Source organism: Halyomorpha halys, unplaced genomic scaffold (genome assembly GCF_000696795.3).
Source record: "Halyomorpha halys isolate HHAL.00 unplaced genomic scaffold, Hhal_1.1 Scaffold15.1, whole genome shotgun sequence".
In the NCBI taxonomy this organism is placed as follows: domain Eukaryota; kingdom Metazoa; phylum Arthropoda; class Insecta; order Hemiptera; family Pentatomidae; genus Halyomorpha; species Halyomorpha halys.
In genome coordinates this window covers 2766317-2785017 of record NW_027108914.1, presented here as the reverse complement: position 1 = coordinate 2785017, position 18701 = coordinate 2766317, and positions in this window count along the sequence as shown.

The window sequence follows — 18701 nt, the reverse complement described above, 5'->3', positions numbered from 1 at the left end:
AAATTAGCTGAATAAATTTAAAGAACTTAATTGAAAAGTATTTTTTGTAAAGTGGGTATTCTAAATTGGAGGATAAACTTGTCGGTTTAGTATAAATTTAAGCAAATCACAATTGTTCAAAAACAGTTCTTCCTTACTAAGTGCTGAGCCAAAGACCCTTCAGAGGTGTTTTTTAACCGATGCTATTTTAGAATCATATATATATATATATATATATATACATAAACTAGATTTATAATCATAATTATCTTGCCACATATTTATATTTATATAGATATAAATGGGTGATTCATTAACCGAACACAAAAATACTCCACCTCCATTTCAATCTTATTCAATTCTTGGGCAAACCTGGAGTTGGTTCACAGTAATGTAGAATACACTGTAATAGGCAGTTGTAAGTAATGTTTTAATTGTAATAGTTGTTAATCTGAAATCAAACTATGAAAATGTAGTTATATAATAATTGGTTGAAGTAATTATATGATCTGAAAAATTGTTTTTTTAATAAAGTTGTGGAACGTCGCCTAAATAGTGTTGTATTATTGACTGATCCTCAACACCTACATACACATGTATATATGTTACTTATAAATTAAATCACTTAAAAATAATTTACATACTAAAATCACTAACATAAGTGCTCGTATATTATGATATTTTTCCAGTTCCTCAACTATATATATATTTTTTTTGTACTATCTGTCAATCAATGGAGTAAATGAACCACATTACCACTATAAAAGTAGCCTTTACAACTTCCCACACTCAGATCAAATGTTAAGACAGCAATTTGAATTCCCAGGCCAGATATTTCCAAGATAAATATTCATGGATGTATCAATAACAGGCCATTTTTTGAAAATAACTGCAATCCTAACGATTACAGTTATGTTACTATTATTGAAAAATGAGACATAAAATTTGAAAAATTAAATAAAAAAATAGAAGTCGACCGGTTTTCGTACAGGCTGAGTGACTTGTTGCTAAGATCGTGGCAACTGATATTGTCAAACGGAATTCATTCTAAAAGTATGGTAAGAATTAACGCGTTGACAAAATTGCCTACGTCTTCATTAGTTGCTATATTATTAAATAATTTATGTTGGAGAGAACATTCAAAATATATAATTAGTTCTATTGTACACAATTTGACATTCCGTCTGCTTTTTTTTTTTTTTTTTGTTAAAATAACACATCTTCTAAAGATTCTTCCAAAAAATTTTTATCACTCAAGGGAAGCCAAACACAAAATAAAAATGATAAGCATTTTAAAGCTGACTAAATAAAAAACTTAAATACTTTAGAAATAACATTAAATTTCTCCTTAGATGACGATTATATCATTATAATTAGTTATATCGACTCCTATACTTTTTAATCTTGACATCATTGTTTATTTTACATTAAAACTATTTTATTTCTTCTATTATTTCATTTGTATATATCTTACATTGACAAAATGTTCTTAGTTGTTTTACACCTGATGAAACTCTACAAAGTGGCGCGAAACGTCGGAAAATAGATAGTTGTAAACTATTTCTATTTCTCTTTTGACCGCAACCCTGACCATCTTCTTCACAATTTGAAATTATGCGGTCTATTATTTATAGATATATTATCATAAATAGCTTCTTAAGTACCACTTTTCCTCCTTTAATGAAAACTGTATTTGTATCCCATCATTGAATTATTGTTACGATATTTAATTCAATAAATTCGATTATTATTCATATGATAATTACAAATAATTAATTTTATAACATTATTATTCATCCCATATTGTAAATTCTATATTGGAATTCTTACTACTTATCATAAATAGTACACAGCTATAAGAAACCCTTTAAGGTTTCTATATTACTATAGATAAATTAGTGATTTGCCAAGAGACTTAAAAACCCTAATTTATGCCACATCCAGTAAATTGGAAAAGCGTTGCCTTAAATAGAAAGAAATGAGTAGACTGGCTAAGGCTGCCAAAAGTATAGTAGTTCATTAACACTATATAAACATAAATAAAACAGCAATAAATCCTTTAATATTGTTAATTAGTGATGTTTAATTACTTTATTCACAGCTTATGATTGTGGGTTCATTAGCGCTTGGGCTATTGGTAATGGGTTTGTTAGCACTTGGCCAATAATTAATGAGTCAAAATATTATCACAATATTAATATTTCATCATTCTCTTTCTGGCTTATAAATACTTTGTTCTTTTTTTTGATTCAATCAAATACAGAATGGAAACAGTTTAATACTATTATGTTGTATTTTATCTTTTAGGAGACTTCTAGTACAGAGATGGTTTAATCTTTTCCAGTAAGGTGATGTCTCTTAAAGAATGATTGAGAGAAAGAAATTTTTAACATGCAATTTCCAATAACAATTGTTTCATTATGGTTTCAACAATAATGAACCTATAGTAACAATTTTTTAACAAGACAAACAATTAGTCCATGTCTTATCGAAATGTACTCCTCTACGGTATTTCGCGATAGACGAGAGAATATTTAACAAGCTACATTCAGTTTATATCAGAGATGCTAATATCTATAGTCTGTTCCCCGATACCGAAGAAATCAAGAGAACTGCGGGTTGGGTGGTATTATCTCTTTGCTGAGTTTCTATAGCTTTTAGAACTAAACAAAACTAAGGATAAATGCAAACAGGGGATATTCTCTTCTAACCCGATTTTTCATGAGGAACAGACTATAGTAGGAATTTCTTGGATTAGTGTCATCAAAATATTGTATTTCATAATTAAAAATATCAAGGATTATCCTGTTAATATTAAAGATAAAATTAAAAAAAATAAAATGGTGTTTTTGATAGTCCAATCCGAAGTAGTTCAGGAATCTTTGCAATATATATTAATATTACACTGAATTCGCATTGATATTAGAATTTTAGTCAGTTTTAATCGAACCTTGAAAAATTCTTAAACACTTTTAGATTTGGGAATATTCTACAATTCAATTCAAATGAATAAGAACAATTTATACAATTTAGATGCTCAAAAGTATGTTGCAAATGTTTAGTTATATGTATAATGAATAAGCGGGGGAAGGCTCAGTGTGTAAGGCACTGTGCTATTGTTAGGACCCGATTTCAAAACATGCGGTGGCAAATAATTATTTATTTTGTTACGTAGCCGTGAGTCACCCCTGTGAGTTTGGGGAACTCTCGTGGGTCCACCTAACTACATAAAGAGGAAATGTACCCTTAATTAGGGAAAATTTGGCTGTTAAACATGATCAGGAACATAGCACCTTCTTTCACAACTGTTATTCAAGAAAAAGAAGTTCTGATTTTTATAAAAAATAAGCAAGCAGTGATAGATAGAGGCCTAAGTGTCATTTCCTTTTTAACTAATCAATGAAATACAGATCGATAATTTCGAATTATAATTTGCATTTGATAATTTTTCTTGTAAATAAGTAACTTTGACGGTTTGTATTGCTCGATATTTGTCATAGCAATCTGTCCAAAAGTATTTAATTAGGATTGATGATAATGATTTCTACATTTTTATTATTTTACATTATGGATTTTCTAAAAACAAGAAACCATGAAACTAGTTCACCGATTCATGAAGATATAAAAATTAAAATTAATAAAAAATGATTGAATGAATATTTTTTTAGGAAAATGGTTTAAGTTCAAAACGAACTCATAATAGCTAGAGAAGCGTTTTTCTTTCAAGGAATTTACGCTTAAAAATAAGGATAAAAATCAATAAAATGAATTGGTGCCACGAGAGTCTTTTTGAGAGTGACGAGACCTAACGATCAGTATTTATCAATCGTGTTACATCCTGTAACTTACAGATTGACGTAAAAATGCGGGAGATAATTTTTTGGTACAAAGATCGACTTGTCATTTGTAAGCCTAATTAGTAATTCTTCTTGATTTTAATTTAAGTTTGCCTGTTAATAAATAAGGCATTACATTTTTATAGGAAGTGAAGGCATATCTCCGTCAAGCTTACAGATAGCAATTTAAATACAATAGAGATCATCATAATTAATTATTATTGTGATTCATTATTCATTATTAGAAATATCCGTATTTATTTTCGTCAAAATTCAGTAATATTTTTTATTTATGCATTGTTTATTATTGCTAACTATGAGAATTCTTTATTTTTTTTTTTTATTAAACTAAATAAAGGTACTTTAAGAGTTTTCAAAAATTTTTCATTGGATCCCTGTTACACTATTTTAATGAGGATACAAACAAGCTTATATTTAAGACTATTTAATTATACATTGACTTGCCGAGTTTAATCAAAATCGTTTTGGAGAACATCTCAAAAAATTGATCCTAAAAAAAGTAGCAATTTCGGTTGGTTAATTTTATAGAAAAAGTTGTCATCACGTCCCAGGCATATAACTATCTCAAGGGTGTAATTTTAAATATATAATTTTTTGAGCAAGGCTGACCTCACAGACCATTTTGAAAGACTTGGTTATTTGGGCCCGGGAGTTCCGTCGAAAACTGGAATTCAAAATTTTGCACGATCGCTGTACATTCCCTTACTCTATATTCCATATAAAGGTAAGTAAAAGTAAAAAATATGGTGCAGTGCGCATATCTCACTAATTTCACTTAATAACTTACAAGTTTTGTGTTAATTAGTGGGATCGTGTTGAAATAAACGTTATTGTATGTAATTTTGAAGGAAAAATATCTAAAAGGCGAAATAACGTGTTGAATGTTGACAATTTCTTAAACCTTGCAAAAAACATATCTATAATCTAAATCTGGTAATTATTCTCAAATCACATTTTTTTTTTTATTTACGTTTTTATGAAGCATTTTTCAGCAAAACAGTACCCTAAACACGATATTAAAAGTTAAGCCTAAATAAGACATATTTTATGAAAAATAAAATGGGAAGAGATTATGTGGAAGAATTTAAATTAAAAACAGTTAATGGGCAAGTAACAATAGAAATCATAGGTCAACAAATCTTTAAAAAAATTGAACATTCAATAGGATTTACAGGCTTTTTAACTAGTTTTAAACAGGCTAATGGCTCGGGGGAAGATTTTCTTTTTGTGTGTACTATTTATTTTTTTAGTGGCAATCAAAAAGCATAATACAACTCAAGTGGTTGTAAATATAAAATCTCATTTAAGGATCATTTTGATAGGGGGCAATTCCACTTAAATTATATAATACAGTAAAGTTGAAATATTGTGGAGATAGCTATAAAACCAACGTAAAACTGTTGGGAGATTTTTAGTTTCACTTTCTCCTTCGAGGCTGCCACCGGCTCTGAATTATTGTCCATCGTCCCGAATTTGGTGATTTATTGCTTGCATCTCTGCATAAAACTTTTGTGTAAAATTTCGTAATTCGATAATTTTCCTTGAGATAAAATACTGCATGATGATGAATGAAAAGATGTTTCAAGTCAGCTGTAAATTTTAATTTAAAAAATAAATAAATAAATACAAAATTACTTCTGCAATTGCTAAACTCTGAACTTCCAATTTATTGCAAAATCATATATAAATAGTCTATTGCATGAATTAATGAAGGTGTTATGCCACATGCATATAAATCTGGAAAAAAGTTTAGTGTTCATTTATTCCAAGTTTAGACTTGAAAATCACATTTATAACTACAATTTAAGTTTTAGAAGAATCAATCAAGATGTTGGGTAAAGAGAAATATTAAAAGTATTCTTCTAAGCAAAAATCTCTATTTTTCTAAAATGTCACTTAACAGCTTCATCAACTCACGTCTTCAATTATTATCATCAACGTTTTAAGCTTAGAAGCTAAACGAAAACATGAAATGCCTCTTCACACTTTGAGTCCAATCTTAACAAACAGAAATCCTTTGAATAAATTCGGATGCTCCTTACAATGCCACAAGCCTAAAAACACTTTATGCTCGATCTACACTTTGCCACTTGCCGCTAATCTAAGAACAGTTCAAATGCTTGCAAATATTACAAAAAAAAAAAAAGGAAACAACAAACGCTTGTATGTTCTTTTGACTCTTGTCGGCTATTACATTCGATTCACACTGTTATCATTATAAAGAGGAACGAAATAGAGATAGGATAAATGAAAGGAAACGTAAATTTCAGCTAGGTAGGTATTAGAGGATAGAAATTCATCAAATTATTACTATATATCATACAAATTCAGTCTTCGTTCAAGAATTTATATCAGAAACTTGTTAAATTAATTGCCTGTACATATAATGTTTTTATAAATGAATAATTGTACTACATGGGAGTGGGTAGGTCAGTGGTGAGGCACTTTAATACTAATTCCCAGGACCCGGGTTAGAATCCGGTTGTTGTAGATAATTATTATCTGTTACCTGTAGCCGTTGAGTCGGCCCTGTGGGAAGCTCTCCATGTCCAACCAGTCCTATGAAGTGGGTAACCTTAACTCAGTAAAAATCTGGCGGTCGAGTGTTATCATGACCAAATCACTTCCTTGCACAACCGTTGGTCTAGTAACAGTACTTCCTTACAAAGTACTGCACCCTTGACCCTTCATGGGTTATAGCGATACAGATTTAATTTTTTTAAATAAATCAAAAATAGACTGCTAAAGTTACCTAATAAACAATATATTTATACTGAATCGATAAAATTTTAAAATATACCATCTTAATTCAATAAAATTCTTTAATTAATTAAAACACAGAGAGCACAAATATTTATATGTTGGTAGTTATAAAGTTGGTTAGCCTAAAATTCAGGTCAAATCGTCCAGTCAACAAATAGCTCATTCACACACTTGCACAAACTTGCTATTGTTTTGCAAACGTGTAGAAGTACCTTTAATCTGTTACTTTTTGGTGGTTTTAGCCTGAAACTGTTAAATCGCCATAATATTTTTTAAGCCAATTACGATGTTTACCTATACATACCGACATTTTGATGCTTACGATTTACTGAATATTGGGAAATGTTATGAACATTGCAATTTCAAACAAAAACGGTTATAACATTTGATTTCGTTTTCACCAAATCGTTGCAAATACTAATAACATATCACTCTTAATCAGTGCAAATTGTTAACATCAAAAAAACGGATGACAACGTTTATTTATTTTACATATTTTAAAAAAAGATATGTAGTTTATATTAATATTTAAAATTAACATGAAAAGTACAAATCACAAAATACTTATCATAAATTTATAGGATTTATATATTTAAATCAGAAACAGTTGATTTTTGGAATTTTAATCATAAATACTCGGTTGCGTAATTTGATTAAAAATGTCACTATTATAGTGTAACCCTATATTTTTTTTCAAATCATGACTTAAATTTTATTTTTATTTAATTTTATGTACCCAATTTTAGTAATTGAATATTAATAATACTTTTTTATCGTCGTTGTTAACTGTAGTCTTTAATGTTGTTTTCAGCATTATATACTGTGATTGCCGATTGTTATTCAATTTATATTATTATTATCATTAGTGGATCAATTAAAAAAAAAATAGTGCGTTTAATAACAAATTTAATAATGTTTGGTGTGTACTTGAAGATAGGCTCTATTTCCATAGGGACTTACACTAAAAACATACTCTGCATAAATAAACACAAATAAACAGTGCAATAACTAAAATTACAAAATATTTTTTTTAATAGAAAATATTAAAAGTATGGTAACATTTCTGTTACTAAAATTCGATTATATTTGATTAATTAAATATTAATATTGCATTTCAGGTTTATAATGACCATGAATAAGGAAAAAAAAAAATAAGAAAAAACTTGTACCGCCACAAACCCATTATGTGGACACTTGTATTTGGTACAGGGTAATAAAGAACCGTTTTTGACCAAGAGGTCAAATATATCATACAAGTTATGAGGTCATACACCCAAGCTCAACAGCCAGGTTTCCCCTTCTTCACATTGTACTGAATGATCAGGTACCCACTTTAAGGGAGGATCAAGTATATAATTCCATTACAAAAAAAAATTATATTAATAATTTAATTTAGCAAAGTATAATATCATAGAAAAATTCTCATAAATGAAATTAATTGAAAACTGTTTTAAATTTTACGAAAATAATAACCCTCTTCCCATGAAAAGAATTTTCTAAACTATTTTCGTTCTGATTGTAGTGAATCATTCGAAATATAACCGTCTACAGTTAGAAGTGACGATCTTCCTCAGTGTGGAGTCATTGAAAGCAACCATTTCACGGATCTTAGGCCAAATCGAGCAAATCTAATGAGCTCAAACTACCTAATTGATGGTTCTCTTAAGCCATTTGAAAGTAACTATAGATAACAGGCTAAACAATTCTAACGTCTTTTTTCTTTTAACGGGGACTAAAGATAAAATATAATGTGATGTAGCTTTCAAAATGTTTCCGTTTTCAATAAAACTTTATGTCTTCGTAAGGACTTGGTAAGAAAGTAGATAAATAAAAGGAATTCAAAATAAAACACTAGAAAATACACAATATTTAAAGAAATATTTGTATAGACATATTTCATAATAAGTATTATCATGAATAATTTACAAAAAAATTCCATAAATGAAATGTCGATCATCAAATTTATTAATAACTATTAGGTTTAAATTTCAAAACGTATATAAAAAAAGAAGAGATTCATCGATTTAGTTTTATTTTAAATTCTATATGGATTTAATTATTTACTATCATAGTTAATATACAGAAAAAGGATTTATTATCCTATAGTTAAAGACATAATATTTAAAATTAACGAATTCTGATATCCATATGCACACTAGACATTTGTGGGTATGAATTGCATCTCTTGTAATAAATAGTAATAAATATCTAAATAGATTTTTATTTAAAATTTATGACGATATTATTATTATAAAATATATACCATATAAAAGATACATTTAAATTTTTTTTTTCATAATTAACTCTAAATTAATTTCTTTGTTATTAATTTTATTTCATTAATATTTAAATATTTCACACCTATGCTATCAAACTTAATGTAAAAGCTTGAAAAGAAACTTATCTTCCTATATTTATGTTTGTCTGGAAAATTAACTTATTTATAGACCTTTAACATCTCAATTAATAATCGCATATCAATAATTTACAATATGATCCAATAAAAAAAAAATTAAACAAATTATTAGTTTATTTATTGTTTACTTGTAATTTAAATTTTTTTAACTGTCTTGATTTCTTTTTTAATTTAAAAATTAGTACTTACCCAATCTGCAACGTTTCACCAAATTTCCATTGTAAAGATTATTCTACAACAAATAAAAAAGAACCAACCATTAATTTTGGTATTTATTTAATTGCATTATTATTTTTAAAATATTATATTACTACTTTTTATAAATATTATACTATAGTCAACGAGATTCCAAGCCCTTATAGGTACTATTCAATAAGATTGTGATAAGAGAATTATATTAGGCCATCTTATAGTATTATATTATCGACATTAAATTTATATTTTAACTAGAGTAATGATTAGCCATAATATTACAACCATTTACGAAAGTATCTTGAATATACTTTTTTCATAAATAAATATATAAAATATTAAAAAAATATAAGCATATTTTAATATAACTGTACCACAACTACCCGTGAAGGGTCAGGAGTTAAGTACTTTGTAATGAAGTACTATTACTAGACAAACGGTTGTGCAAGGTGATTTGGTCAGAACCTCGCTAGACCGCCAGAATTTTACCCAATTAAGAATACCCAATTTATGAGGCTGGTTGGACCCCTGGAGGGCGCCACAACCCACAGAGTAGACTCATGGCTACAGTGTAACAGAAAACAATTTTCTCCCCAGCCGCATTCAAACCCAGCTTCCTTAGAGTTACTAGTATGGTGCCACGGTGCCACCGTGCTCCCATTTTAATATATACTTAATATACATTCATAATATATTTAATTTATTCCTCTAAATACATTTAAGATAGTTCTCTGATTTGATTCATGTTTTGTTTATTTTTATCCATCATTACTTGTCACTTTATTCATTCTTTTGTTTTTTTCATTTTTATTTTGTTTAATAGTTATTGCAATGGAACTTTGATTCATATTTTAATTTCATAAATTATTTAATTTTTGAAGTTGTTAAATGAAATATGAAGAATAACTATAGGTGATATTTTTCTTTCAAACTAGCTCTTTTTTTTTTTTTTTCATTGACAAATCAGTTTTGTTTTTATTAATATAGCATCATTTTTATTTTTTATTATTAGTATGATGTAGAGTGGTTTATTATTTATTTATAAATAAAAATGCTGATGCCCTTTATTAAAATTTAGCACTTTGGATTATACTGCATAATAAATATTTATACTTTGCAATTGCATAGAGCAAACAGACTGAACAGGAAACACTCAGCGATACATCTCGTTGCCTTATCAGTCCACTTTAAAAGCATTTTGTAATAAACTTATCTGGTTGGAAAGTACCTGTTATTTGTTTTTTTAATTATTACTCTAGTTTTAAATGTTTTGCAAATCAAATGTGTGAAACGTTTTGCATATTCATACATCGGAAGTTCATACACATTAACATTTTTCTTCTGATTATGAAATAATGTATAGTTTATAGATTAAAAAAAAATATATATGTAAAGTTTATGTGGAATTTCTTTTTAGTATAAAAATATAATATAAATAATTTACTATACTAATTTTTAATAAAGAACCATAACGACTAATTATTAATTTTTATGGAACAAAACTCTTTCCTACAATTAAGTCATTTGACATTTAAGTTCTTTTACAATTAAGTCAAATCATGACACACTCAGTAACCAGTTTTATTAAGTTGAATATATAGTTAGACCTAAAAAATAATTTTTAAACATTTTAGAGAATACGTTTCTCTGTATAGTTCGTTATTCTTCACTAATACATCGAACAATAATTATGTGTAATGAAACAATACTATATTTACACACTGTATTACTCCAACGCAGTCAGGTACGGGTTTCGAGGGTAATCGTTTGGAGAAACAGTCGAGAGTTGGGTTCTCAAGTCTCGCCATCGATTTCCGTCAATCACCCCAGTTGCCAGGACAACTGTACCTAAACTGGTAACTATCATGTAATATTCTTTATAAAAACTAAATTATTCCTGATATATATGTGATAGCCTTATTTTTATAAAAATTTTAATTTAATGTTTATTTCACTTAAATTTTGAGCAGTAATATCCAGTATAAATTCAAGGCAGTACTAAAAACACTGGTCTGGTTAAAATATTTTTTATTTTAGTATATATATTTATTCTTAGAAACGATTCAAAGTTCCTATATTCTTCAAATTTGTGATTTAAATTACTCTCAATGTCTCTTCTTAATCAGATTTTTCTTACTCTACTAGATATTTAAAAATTTATAAGATGAGTGAATCTCAGTAATTTCATATTGATGATCGATTAATAAAAATAATTCATGTTTAGTTGGTTTTTTTTTATAACATTAAAAATTGTTGTAGTTTTTAATCTACAACCATAAAAATGTTTCTAATATTTTTTTTTATTATTTTTCTAATATATAATTTGTCTATTTGAAGAAGATACTTGACCATACGAAGTAGATTAGAGGAAGAAGGCACCAGTCACTATCATGCTACTCATACCACTCATACCATTTTGCAAGATACTACATTCGCTGGTTGTCTTCAATTTGAAGATAGGCGTGAATTAATTAAAAAAATATATTGGAGGAAGGTAGTCCGGGTGGCGGTCAATAAAGGTAAAAGTAAAATAGTAAAATAAAACTATTTATTGCTAACCAACATTTCGCCCTACTTCGCAGGGCTTCGTCGGGGCTGATAAGAATGATGTTCTGTTACCAACTGGAGTTAACTGGTTAACTTATTTTTTTTTTTATTAATCCACACCTATCTTCAGATTGAAGGCAACCAGAAAATGTAATATCTTGCAAAATGGCATGAGTAGCATGATTGTGACCGGTGCCCATTAGTACCTTCTCCTAACTTTAATTGATTTCATTAGTTAGCTAAGAAGATCTCTCATCCAACTCCTTTTTAGTTTCCGGTACGTGTTGTCGGGAATGTTCAAGGCATATCTTGAATTAGTCTCCTAGTAGTTGGATGTAGAGTTGTCATGAAATGTCTTTTATGATATTTTAAGGTGGCCTTGTAAGGTAGGTATGTATTAGTCAGTGTACAGTGTCCAATTAATGAAGCACCATGAAAAGTGTGTAATCAGACGAAGTGTTTTTCATTGAAATGTTTGTACTTTATTTTATGTGAGTTTTTTTGGCGTTCCGTAGCTTTTTGAAGTATATTTTCAAATGGGTTTCAGTAAGCAGGTGTATGTGTGGCCACTGTCCTAATTTTAGGGGAGATCGTTAAATATCGAGAATAGAGAGAAAAGGAGCTATATGTGCTTATTTGACGTAAGCACCGGCTTCACGTGATGATCCCATGTCATCCTTCTATCGAAAGTCAGTCCTAGTATTTTACTGAGTTGGTTTACGTAATCAGTTTGTTGTCTTTGTTTACTGGAGGATATAAAATTAAAAAATAATAATATTGTAATGATCCAAAATATTGCCATGAAGATGAGAAAATTAAGTCCAAAAAATTGAAGTACGAAGAAGAAAATTTTCACAGTGACAAATAAACAGAATATTTATAACGGTAAATTTATTATTTATTTGTACTCTCAACAAAATTTTTTTATAAGTTTATTCGATTTTCGTAATTTTTGTCTCGTTAGTTGAATTAATTGATATTTTTACTTCTTCGAACAATTCAGACGAGAAAAGCTAAAAGTTAGATAAATAATATGATTATAATTAATTTCTAAAAATTAAGATCTAACGATAAAAAAAGTATTTTTAAAAATATTATATAGTTTTGTCGTTGTCTTTTAATTCGAAGGTTTAGAGAACCGATTCTGATGAAACTTCTGGATATGAAGAGTTTAATGCAGTATCCATAGGAATTTTAATTTCTAAACCTATTACAATTAAAACAGTTCATAAACAACTTATTCAGTTTTGTTTGAATTGTTGGTGTTTTGATGAACTGTGTAGTATTTTACTGACATTTCTCGGAGATTAAAAGGAAAAATTAGGATTTTTTTTTATCTTGCTAAGCCATCATATAAGCTAAAACCCTCAACTACATATTATGCACGCATATGTATGTATTATTGTTATAAAATAATTAATGTCTTATTAACCAGATATTTACTGTCATAAATCACTTTTTATAAAGGCACAGTAGATGGCAGTGCTTTAGTCATGTGTTAAAATATAAAGTTATATTGTACAATGTGCATTGCTGTCAGTATTGTATTGCACATATACCGGAAAGGTATAGCTATCACTCTCTGCAACCTTATGGCCAATCCACTGTATGGCAAACATGTCATTTTTTACTAGTTTACCTCTATACCGATTTCCTCTGATTATTACAAAACGTGTTATATTTCATATCCTAGAAATTTTTAAAACTTAATTTACGATACAAAACTGCAAATAGATTAGTTGGAAAGATTTTTTTTTTTTTAATTTAATTTTAGTTGTGACATTAAAAAGAATCATCTAGGAATTTAATTTAGGAAATAAATCAATCACTATTATTATAATTATTTTAAACAACGATACCATCGATCGTATATATATTATTAAACACAAACTAGTTAAGGGTATGGAAACATAAGAACTTTTTCTTTTCGACATATACTTAGGAGATTCGTATTATTGTTTCCTCATGTATCAGTTCCTTTAAGCCCTCTTGCTTTGTTTTCACAGTTGGTGATTCAACTAAAGCGACGTGTTAAAGTTTTACAGGCTCGATTAATGATTTAACATATGCTTTTCCATCAAAGATGTTGCGAATAATAAATAATTTTACTTAATTCCGGTATTTTTTTTTCTAAAATGCAGGTGATCCAATTACAATTTTATCATGTTATTATATGACTAATTGGGATTCAGGACCATGACTATAGCCGTGTTCGAATCCACACAGTAAAAAAACGTGTAATTGTATTCAGACACTTCGACCTAAGTTGTAGGTTTTTGCCAGAACAAAGAAAAACTAGATACAATCATCATTCATCAGAAACTACTATATGCACCACAATGAGTATGTATAGATTTAGAAACGATAAAAGAATTAAATTGAAAACATAAGTGGATGGAGGTATTGTAATAGAAATGAATGAATCTGAGAAAAATTAAATTTATTGTTTTTATTACTCATTTATTTTTTTATTTTAGTCTCGAGAATTCAATTTCAACTTTTAAAAACAATAAATATGTAGGATTTAGATAGATTTAAAGAAGAAAGTAGTATTTAAATTATTTTTAAAGCGAAGATCTCTAATTTTACAAAGATGTCACATAACACCTTCGTTCTCTCACGTCTTTGATTGATGCATGTGAAAACTAGTAGCAGTGCTTGATATGAATATGTTAAAATTATGTATTCGTGATTTATGAAAAATCAATGATATATAAAGTAAATAGCAAGACATATTAAAATTTAGAAAAAATATATACGAAAGAAAATACAGATTTAGCAGAAGCGTAAAAAAAGGAATGATCGGTATTCTATCATGCCTTATTACCTATGTCACCTATGGAGATAAGTGAATGAAAAAATAGTAAGAGATATATACAGACGAGTTAATTATAAACATCATAATTATATAAATATATTGTATATATTTATTTATACAACATATAGAATATTTCCATATTTTAATAAAAAACCAAAACTATCTCTGAAAATAAATTGATAATAAATATTCTATAAAGCAGTACTTAGATCAAAAATAACATATGCCTATTCCGTAAGGAGCTTCGCTTGGTTGATGTACCTAAGAAAATTACAAGTATTCCAAAACAAATGCCTTAGTATTGTTAAAAACTATTCATAATACACAAGAATAACTAAGATGTATTCAGGATTAAATATAAAACCATAACCGAATATATATACAAATTAATTTCTTTCAACTTTCCTCCAAATATTTAAACTCTAACTATATAAACTGAAACAGGAAATTATACGAAGCCAACGACTCGTAGATACACACATAGTACTGTAAAAATCATTAATAACTGTATGTTTATTATATTATTTCAAAATTGTTCTGTTTGTTTTGTTTTTTTTCTTTTAGTTTATTTTTTACCAAAATGTTAAATCTAGCTCATAAGTAATAAGTAGGAAAAACAAATAAATTGTACAAGGGCTATTGTAATATACATTATTTTCTAATATATTAAATTTTAATGAATGAACCGTCATTTCTTAATAGTTATTTTGAACCAAAAAATTAACATATTGAAAATATGTATGTATCTATATATACATACCTATGCTATTACAATCCATTGTAAGATGAATTTTTGTGAAAGACAGTAAGAAATTAAACACTTGCCCGTTCCAGCAAGAACCTCGACCCCAGGAAGGGACAAGGCATCCTATTTTTTGTGTTTTCACCTGGTGGACCCAAGCGACACGTAATCAGCACATAAACGTCACGGGCACATATAGAGCGGCAGGTGCCCGCCTGTCCACACTCATTATCCTCGACTATTTATATAGCTCTGAATGTTATCGCACAATAAACCGTATTAACGACGAGGTCCTCCTCTGTTACAGTGCTCATAAACCATTAAAACGACAGCTATTAATGGTTATTACCTATATTATTGCTTCTTAATAGCTAGTTGATGACTTCCGTGCAAAAGGTGGAAGAGAGCATTAAATAAAACAAAAACATCCCAAAATAGGTCATGAATAATCATTAATTGGTAATTATAAAGTGAAATGTTCGAAAACTTATTCGAAGAATTTTGATCTACCTGAAGTAATAATTACTAAAATATGTAAACTAATTAATTCTATACCTGCTAAATTAGCATCACACGATGTCTAATAGGCATTAATATTTTAATAATAATTTGTCATGAGTGTAAAGGTTAGAAAATAAAAGGAATCAAATAATGAGATGCAATTATGTTTATTTACAATTCAAATCATTATTTTAGATTACTAACGAATTAGTTTAACAATTTTTCGAACATTGAATCAATTATGCAATTTATGATGACATGAAGTCAAATAAGTGGAAAAGCAGAAAAGTTAGTGACACGAGGTTCGAAATTAGGAGTATTTGAAACTTAAAATTTAAATTGATAAATGTATAATTATTATTGCTTATAGGTTGCCCCAAATTCTATTAGGATCATAGTAGAAGTTGTATTTATTGTTTCAGGTGTCGACATTTGAGGATTAAAATAAACCCCATCAAATTACCTTTACCCTTCGTCGTAAACCTATCGACTGTCTAACAGCATCCTTTAATAATGTTGCTCTTCTTCTGTCTAACAGACCCTACCTTGGGTTACATCTGGTCAAACGACTAGCTTGGAATACCCACAGAACACTTCAAAGACAAGAAACTGCACATCGATTTCAAATATTACAAAACTTACTAGACAAATGGTCTAAGCTTCCAACCCACTACAAATGACTGTATTAAGGTCTATCTAGATATATGAAGTTAAGCTTTGAGGCTCCTCTCGTATCCAATCCTTATAATCCAAAACCTTTCGTAAAGTCCTCAATTCTCCTTACTTTGTCAGAAATAAAATCATCCATAAAGACCTTAATGTTCCATATGTCTCTGATCTTGCCCGAACCAAATATCAATCCTTCCATTTTAAACTCTCTAAACACCCAAACCCAGTAGTTTCTAACCTTGCTTCCTCTTCCATTCCTGACAATCCTCTGAGGCGCATGAAAAGAAGAAGGCCTCTAGACCTTCTAATGTAGAAATTTTATTAGAGTGCTACCAATGGGTAGTTTTTCTGCATATATGTATAGTACCAGCATAATCTAGCATCAAATTTATTAGATTTATTTTTATGTAAATACAGTTGTAAATGTCAATAAATAAATTAAAAGAAAAAAAACATTGTTTCTGAACTGTGAATATATCTGGATAATATTTATTTATTATTAGCTACAAAGTAGTGCATATAAATCAATTTTCACAAAACACGCTTCATCTAGCCCTAACAAGATCTGAAAGATTATTTAGGGGTATGACGAGAAGAGTTTCGAATTTTTGAGAATTCATTAAAATTTAAAAAATTGTTTACGAAGAAACCTGCTTACTTCAAAAATATCAAACTTGATACTTATTTAATCTACGAAGTACTGAACCCCTGACCCTTTATGGGTTGTAGTGGAACAGATTTTAGTTGTTTTTTTTACTTATTTTATCATTTAATTTTATTTTAGTGATACTTAAAATGTATGAACAGAACACAAGGAACTTGAATGTATGCGTGAAACAAGAAGTTTAACTTTTTATAAACCATATGAATAATTTATTCATCGAACCTTTCTGGACGAATTTAAATCCGAGGAGGAACGGCATAGTTTTCTTTTTAAAAAAATCATATTTCGACAACGGCTTGCGAATGTAGTAAAGTGAATTTGGCAACATTGAACTAAATTTTAGGTAGACTAATCCTACATTTATGGCTTTTTTCCTAATCACCAAAGGGTGTTAAAAAATAAATACAAATCATCCACTGTAAGCTAAGGACACACTATTTTTCATTAATATTCGAAGATTGTCTATTCTTTTGTTTGTATATATTTTAAGAGAGTTTTTTTTCTTATTATTTTTTTTTTTATTTTTTTTTTTATTTTTTATTATTTTAGTATGTATGAGATCATTCATCATTATTACCTATTCCCCACAACTGTGTGGCAGATTGTAATATCTATCAATAAATAAATCTATCACAAAAAAAAATTGGAAGAAGATAAAGGTATCAAAATAGTAAAAGAAACCTATTTATTGTTAACCAACGTTTCGCCACACTTTGCAGGGCTTCGTCAGGGCTGATAAGAATGTTAACAGTTGGTAACAGAACATCATTCTTACAGCCCTGACAAAGCCCTGCAAAGTGGGACGAAACGTTGCAATAACCTAGCAATAAATAGTTTTCTTTTACAATTTCGATACCTTTATTGACTGCCACCCGGGCTATCTTCCTCCAATCTATTTTACAGTCAATTTAACTGGGAAATGTCACTTTCTGAACCAGCTATCTTCTGTTCCTCCAATCTGTATCTCCCATGTGGAAGGCTTTTCTGACTTCTTTCTTCTAGAAGCTTACCCTCGGGGCTTCTTTTACTCTTTTTTTAATTTATATGAGGGGTGTTGTCATGTGATCTGACAACGATGTGAGTCAATGTTCTTTTATACGTTCTGCTGAACTCACATTCAGATCCAGTTATTTATTTTTATTTTAATGCACGTTTTTTATGTTGTTTTTTTACTTTAAAAATCACTATTCACCTAAACTTTTAACCCTACCGAATTATACTTGTGGTTTTCAATATGGGCACCGTAGTATCTTGGGTGGTGCAAGTATCCAACAAGAGTGCCAAGAAATATTTTTTAATAAATTTAGTAAAATTCTATGCTTTTGATTTTAATTCATTCATTAAAAATATAATATCTGATGATAGTTATAAACTCAGTATGTCCCAATAAAAAAACTTTTTTGTTCCACTGAATGGATCAATCTGAACTGAAATGTTCCATCGTCAGAACATTAAGACGTGCCTAACGAGTTCTTTAAGCGCAAACTGAAATTAACATGATTATTATATATTAATGAAACATAAACGATTAAATACTATTCATTAAAATTTGT